General features: G+C 39.4%; 1 pseudogene; it reads left to right on the plus strand.

The window, feature by feature from the left end:
* The first annotated feature begins 5,470 nt into the window (after positions 1 to 5,470).
* On the plus strand, positions 5,471 to 7,433 carry LOC110302746 (annotated as a pseudogene).
* Positions 7,434 to 7,725: the final 292 nt, after the last annotated feature.

Consider the following 7,725-nt stretch of genomic DNA (forward strand, 5'->3'; position numbering starts at 1 on the left):
GAGCTAGAGAAAGTACCCAAGGAGCTAAAGGGATCTGCAACCCTATAGGTGGAACAACAATATGAACTAACCAGTAGCCCGGAGCTCTTGTCTCTAGCTGCATATGTATCAAAAGATGGCCTAATAGGCCATCACTTGAAAGAGAGGCCCATTGGACTTGCAAACTTTATATGACCCAGTACAGGGGAACGCCAGGGCCAAAAAGTGGGAGTGGGTGGGTAGGGGAGTGGTGGGGCAGTGTATTGGGGACTTTTGGATAGCATTGGAAATGTAAATGAGGAAAATACCTAATAAAAAAATTTAAAAAAAAAGAAATTATCCATTTTATGTTTTACTTAGGATGGGTGAGGTTCGATTCATAATAGCATAATGAGGACAGCACAGGGCCCTAAAATGAAGTGAATTGCTGTAACTTCTTAAGATGAGACCATGTCCAAGCTTTTTGTCAGATCTGCTTTCACAGCAGTATAGGTAGGAATGCACTGAGGTCAGCATACTGACAACTCCCCACAAAGATACAACAAATTCATCAAAGCATGAAGGAAGCATAGTCCTGGGGGTGTGGGTGAAAATGGTTTCTAAGCACAGTGATCCTCATAAAAGATATGATAGAGTAGCTGGTGACAACCCTACCTTTATTTGAAGATTTAAGCTCATCCATTCTTAAATAAGTATGCATGAAATGTCAACATGATTTCATAGGTCTGAAATAATCCACTTTTCCAAACATGTTCTATAAAACACTCCACATAGGGTTGGTGAGCAATACATTTTGCCCTGCAGATAGAAATTACTTCTAATTGATATATTCATGAATCTAAGTTGTAAAGAAATAATAGACCGTAATGGGACGAACTGTTCCAAGACCTGTCATTTGGCTTAAGCACAGCATCCTGAAGAGTTGTGGTGGCAGTCAACTTGATTCCACCTCACACCAGTCAGAATGGCTAAGATCAAAAACTCATGCAACAGCAGATGCTGGAGAGGATGTGGAGAAAGAGGAACACTCCTCCATTGTTGTGGGTAAAGTAGGGTTTTTTTGTTTTTTGTTTGTTTGTTTGTTTTTTCGGGACAGGGTTTTTCTGTGTAGCCCTGGCTGTCCTGGAATTCACTTTGTAGACCAGGCTAGCCTTGGACTCAGATATCCGCCTGCCTGCCTCTGCCTCCCGAGTTCTGGGATTAAAGGCGTGCCCTACCACGCCCAGCAACTCCTCCTCCATTGTTGGTGGGACTGCAAGCTGGCACAACCACTCTGGAAATCAGTTTGGCGGTTCCTCAGAAAATTGGACATAGTACTACTGGAAGATCCAGCAATACCACTCCTGGGCATATACCCAGAAGATGTTCCAACTGGTAATAAGGACACATGCTCCACTATGCTCATTGCAGCCTTATTTATAATAGCCAGAAGCTGGAAAGAATCCAGATGTCCCCTCAACAGAAGGATGGATACAGAAAATGTGGTGCATTTACCCAATGGAGTACTACTCAGCTATTAAAACAATGAATTCATGAGATTCTTATAGTCTATGTTTTCACTGCCAAACAAACAATGAAAATCCATAAGTATCCAAAATAGAAGTACTGCATAAATACTTGGAAATGCTAGCTCAGAAAATGTGATAAATATATTAACAATATTTAACCAAACATTCTCTATTTAAACCTTAGGTGAACATGCATTGTTGATATTCCACTTTTTACTATGTATTTTGTTATTTTGTAGATAGAGTTAATTTCAGCTAATTTGTTAATTTTCTGGCCATCACATCAAAGGGATTTGAAAAAAAAAATGGTTACCAGTCACTAATTTGAAAACAATTTTCAAAAAAGTAGATAAGCTTGTATTTTACCAAATTTTCTTTTAATACTACAAAATTAAAATGTCTTTATTTTCTGTAGCTAAGCTTCTGGGAGGGGAGAAAGGAGGAAAAACTGTTGCACATTTTAAGATGATAAAGTCACCACGGAGCTCCTCCTTGGCCTTCTGGCTAAGATTTGCTGTAAATCTCAATGGTTTCACCCCATGCATATTTATGGAAACCTTTCTGACCCTTGAGCGAGACAACTGAGCTGAAGGTGGGATGATTCTTTCTGCCCCTTGGTTAATGGGTATGACCTCATGGGAACAGGATGCTTCTAGGTGTTGCCTTTTTTCCCCTGGGTTTTTTTTTTTTTTTTTTTTTTTTTTTGTCATGAATGTAGAGGTAACAGGTTTTGTGTCAGTTCTAGTTTTTCCTCTCAGTGGATGCAGCAGGCCCATTGTTTCCATAAAAGCTATATCAAGAATAATTCTGAGAAATTGCCTACTGCTAAAAGGAGAACAAGGATAGGGTGACCTAGATCTTAGTATATCCCACCTCAATTAGATGAAGTAATTCTTCCAGAGCGTGTTCTGAGCATTTTCCATCTCCCTGTCTTTCTGGTCGTATGTGTAAGGGTCTCATTATTTCAGACTGTTTCAGTTCTCTGAAAAGGGACCAAAATATACTTCAAAGCAGGCTTCTTCTGTCAGTTTGTAATATTTGTTTTTTAGAAGTTATAATGTGGAGTTGTAGTTCACAAAAATATTCAAATTAAAATTTGCTACTTCTACAGAGAGTATAACTCTGATACCGTGGCTACATTTTCTATACCAAAGTGAGAAAGAAACTAAAAATGAAAAGGAGACAAAAAGGATTGGGTGACGTGTGAGAAAAAATTGATTTGTCATAGATAGTGTTATAAATATGACCCTCCAGCCTAAGATTTTTTAAGTTTAAAAATTGTATCAATATGAAAATTCATATTGGAGCCATATCCATCTGATAAAGATATGTGTGAACAGCATAATATAAGGATTGACTTTTTAAATTATTATGACTGAAATGAGAGAGAATGTTAATCAATAACCTCTTCCCTTATCCATAGTCAGAGCAATGACTTTTTTGTTTTTGTGGGTTTTTTTTGTTTGTTTTTGTTTTTCGAGACAGGGTTTCTCTGTGTAGCCCTGGCTGTCCTGGGCTACTCTGTAGACCAGGCTGGCCTCGAACTCAGAAATCCTCCTGCCTCTGCCTCCCGAGTGCTGGGACTAAAGGCGTGTGCCACCACCCCCGGCCCATGACTTTTTAAATACAGAATTATTAAAAACACATCTAGTATCATGCATTAGCCTTGGAATTAAAACAAAAACAAAAATAACCAAAAATAAATAAATAAATAAAATAACTCAAGAAAAAATTTTGGATAGGACTCTCTACACATCTGCAACTTTATCCTCATTTCTACACATTGAACACTGTGGTGGTTTGAATATGCTTGCCCCATGGAAAGTGGCACTATTTGGGAGGCATAGCTTTGTTGGAGGAAGTGTGTCATGGTGTAGGCAGGCTTTGAGGTCACCTAGTGCTCAAGCCATCGCTAGTCAAAGTCTCTCCTGACTGCCGTCAGATTAAGATGTAGACCGCTCAGGTCTTCCTCCAGCGACAAGTCAGTCTGAAAGCCCCTTTGCTTCCCACCATGATGATAATGGACTGAACATCTGAAACTGTAAGCCAGCCCCAATGAAATGTTTGCCTTTGTAAGTGTTGCCTTGGTCATGGTGTCTCCTCACAGCAATAAAACCATAACTAAGACAAACACCAATAATCTCTCCTGCCCTGGGACCCTTAGAAAATCATTCTTCAGACTAAGATGGTCCCTAGTCAGGCCAACCCTTCTCACTGACAAGTCACGGTTAACCCTTTGACTCAGACCCCTCATCATACATCTGTATAAATACTAATTTTTCAATAAAAATGCTCTAACTCCTTTATAAGCTCTGACAGAATTGCTGGATTATGGCATGCAATATATTTTCTAGTTTATCTTAAATTTAGTGATAACATCTTTGAAAGCATTTAGTACACTAGTAGGCAGGTAGAAGTGCTGAATAAATAATAACAAAATCCTTGGGGACAATGGCAACTTAATAGGACTCTGGGCTCACCACTTCATGTTTCACCTACAATGTTCCATTGGTAAAATTATCAATGAAAAATAAATGCATATGAGAGAATAAATAAATAAATAAATAAATAGGAATGCCCAAGATACAATTCACAGAAAACATGATGCTCAAGAAGAAGGAAAACCAAAGTGTGGGTTCTTCGGTGTTTCCTAGAAGAGGGAACAAAGTACACACAGGAGCTGATGCAGAGACAAAGTAACAAAGTATGGAGCAGAGACTGAAGAAAAGGCCATCCTGAGACTGACCCACCTGGGGATCCATCCCATATACAGACACCAAATCCAGACACTAGTGTGGATGCCAAAAAGTGCATGCTGACAGGAACCTGATATAGCTGTCTCTGGAGAAGCTCTGCCAGAGCCTGACAAATTCAGAGGTGGATGCTCACAGCCAACCATTGGACTGAAAACAGAGTCCCCAGTGGAGGAGTTAGAGAAAGGACTGAAGGAACTGAAGGGATTTGCAACCCCATAGAAAGAACAATTTCAACCAATCAGGCTCCCCAGAGCTCCTAGGGATTAAGTCACCAACCATTGAGCACACATGTAGGGAACCATGGCTCCAGCTGCATATGTAGCAGAGGATGACCTTGTCAGACATCAATGGGAAGAGAGGCCCTTGGTCCTGTGAAAGCTGGATACCCGTGTGTAGGGGAATACCAGAATGGGGAAGCAGGAGAGGGTGGGAAGTTGGCAGAACACCCTCATAGAAACAGGGGGAGGGGGGATGAGATAAGGAATTTTCCAAGGGAAAACCAGGGAAGGGTATAACATTTGAAATGTAAATAAAGAAAATATCTAATAAAAAAGATAAATAAATAAATAGATAGATAGATAAATAGATAAACACAGAGAATACACAGCCCAAGTTGTTGCATCTCCAACAAAGGCTGAACATTTAAGGCTTGGGGAACATTATGGAAGAAAAGTAGAAAGAATGTAATAACCAGAGAACCAGGACAAAGCACCAGGACATTTAATATGAGAAAATAGATAGATAGATAGATAGATAGATAGATAGATAGATAGATAGATACGCACATGGCTGAGAAGCTGTACCTGTGAAATTACAATAATATAAATGCCTACGAATGTTCTATTTAAATAATGGCAATACATGGCAAAGCCAACAAGGATGGGGAAAGTCTCATGGAATCCACTTTTGGTGTAGAATTATAGCACTTACGACTACTGAGAGAGGGAAAATTAGTCCTCTCCAGACATGAATGCCCTAATTGATCATCCAAAACTAGGTGACTAACCCTAAAAATTTATACCTACAAGCAACACTAAATGGATTTGGCAGGTTTATTTATTTGTCTGTATATATATATGTAAACGTTAGCAAAGATTGAGACCATGTATTTAAGAAGGCTGGAGAATTCATGGTAGATGTTGGAGGGAGGAGAGGGAGAGAGTAATTAAGGTAAATACAGTAGACATGTATGAAATTTTAAAAGTAGATTCAATTAAAATCATAATAATGGCACCTTCTCCAAAGACCCTTGAATCAGCTTGTGTCAAGGTTCAGAAAGTAGGCAACATGAGATGTCTGCTAATGCCTGCTAGCTCACCTACCTCTATTCAAGATAGAAATTTAGAGTAGAAAATTAAGAGCCAACCATACCTAATGAATAAAGTCATGGGCCATGAAAGCTTGGAATAAACTAGACTCAAAATACAGAGATAAATCCATGTCATTAAAAAATACACAAGAATAAGTGGAAGGTGACATATAAGGTTATACCCTGCAGATTACAAAGTTACTGAGGTAAGGAGGGAAGAGATCTAGGCTCAAGGATATAAAAACTGTTCAATATACTACTGTGACACACTGTCATTTTTAATCTCTCTTTCAGCAGTGCCAAACTTCACACATAAACAATGTTTCTTTGGCTACCCAGACTCCCAGGTTCTTGTTATTACAAGTGCAATCTTCATTATCTTCATGTCTATATTTGAAAGGACTCCTGTGACCTCATTTAACATTCATTTATTATTTAAAGGCCTTAAATGCAAATAGAGCCATATTCTAAGGTACTGTGGAGTAGAGTACTGGGAAAGCTAAAAGTAATGTCTGCCTCTAAAATTAGTTGGTATCAAGAGCTCAAAGAGCGACTCACATATGTCCACCTTGACAAATCAAACAGTTTATTAAAGAGTATTTACATAGTAATGGAAGCTATAGGTGACTTCAGTCTGCCAGTTACTAAGTCAATCCCATTGTGTCTATCAAATTTCTGGTTTATATGGCTCTAATTTTATAACAGGATTTCTGCAAACTTGGACTTATAATGCCATGCAGTACTAAAGCAGTAAATGTAACTGCCACCTAGATAACATAAGATATAGATAAATCTAGAGCAGTGGTTCTCAAACTTCCTGGTGCTGCAACACTTTGCAATATATGATATGCAAGGTATCTCATATTTGACTCCCAAAGTGGTCCCAACCCACAGATAGAGGTGTCATGCAGGTGCTCACATCAATAAGTAAGATAAATAAACATAACCCTAGACTCTCTGTAAAAGCTATACATTTATAAATAAACTGTCCTTGCTCTAAGCAAGTACTGTCAGTTTCCACAAACACAAAGGTTAGTTGTCTTGTAGCAATGTTCTACATAGGAAGCAAAATTAAATTTGTCCGGCTCTATAAACTTCTCTTGTCCAGAAACAGCTGCATCTTCTCACATAGTGCCAACCTCATCCCTTAAACACAATGGTGAAGATGGAAGTGAAGGGATTTGGCTGTTTTGGGTATTAGGTTAGCAGGGCTACATGTGGCAAAGTGTAAATTTTTGCTATCAATGAACTCTTCATGGACATCAACTATATGGTCTACAAGTTTCAATAAGATTCCACTCATGGCAAGTTCAACAGAACAGTCATGGCTGAGAAGGGGAAGCTTGTCATCAATGGGAAACCTATCACCATCTTCCAGAAGTGAGATCTCACAACATCAAATAGGGTGATGCTGGTGCTGAGTATGTTGTGGAGTCTGCTGGTGTTTTTACCACCATGGAGAAGGCTGATCCATTTGAAGGGTAAGGCCAAAATATTATTATCTCTTCCCTTTTTTGCAAATGCTCTAATGAGTGTGAACCATGAGAAGTATGACAGCTCACTCAAGATTGTCATCAATGCTTCCTGAACCACCAACTGCTTAGCCTCCCAGGCAACACTACCCATGAAAACTTTGTCACTGTGGAAGGACTCATGATGACAGTCCAGGCTATCAATGCAATCAGTATTGATAGCTATGGGATTGACCAGAACATCATCCCTATATCCACTGGTGCTGACAAGTTTGTGGGCAAGATCATTCCAGAACTGAACAAGAAGGTCACTAGCATTGCCTTCCATGTTTCTACTCACAATGTGTCAATTGTGGATCTGACATGCTACCTGGAAAAAGTTGTCAAATATAATGACATCATGGAGTGATGAAGCAGGCATCCAAGGTCCCAGTAAAGGGCAACCTGGGCTATACTGAGGGACAGGTTATCTCCTGAGACTTTAACAGTGACTCCCTCCCACTTTCCCACGTTGATAGTGGAGTTTCCATTGCTCTCAATGACAACTTTGTAAAGGTCATTTCATGGTATGGCAATGAATTATGGCTATAGCAACAGGGTCAGGAATCTCATGGCCTACAAGACCTTCAAGGAATAAGAAGCCCTGGACTACTCACCCCAACAATGACATGAGAGCAAGGCTGCTGAGGAGCCTTTCGGAA

Source organism: Mus caroli, chromosome 10 (assembly GCF_900094665.2).
Source record: "Mus caroli chromosome 10, CAROLI_EIJ_v1.1, whole genome shotgun sequence".
Lineage (NCBI taxonomy): Eukaryota > Metazoa > Chordata > Mammalia > Rodentia > Muridae > Mus > Mus caroli.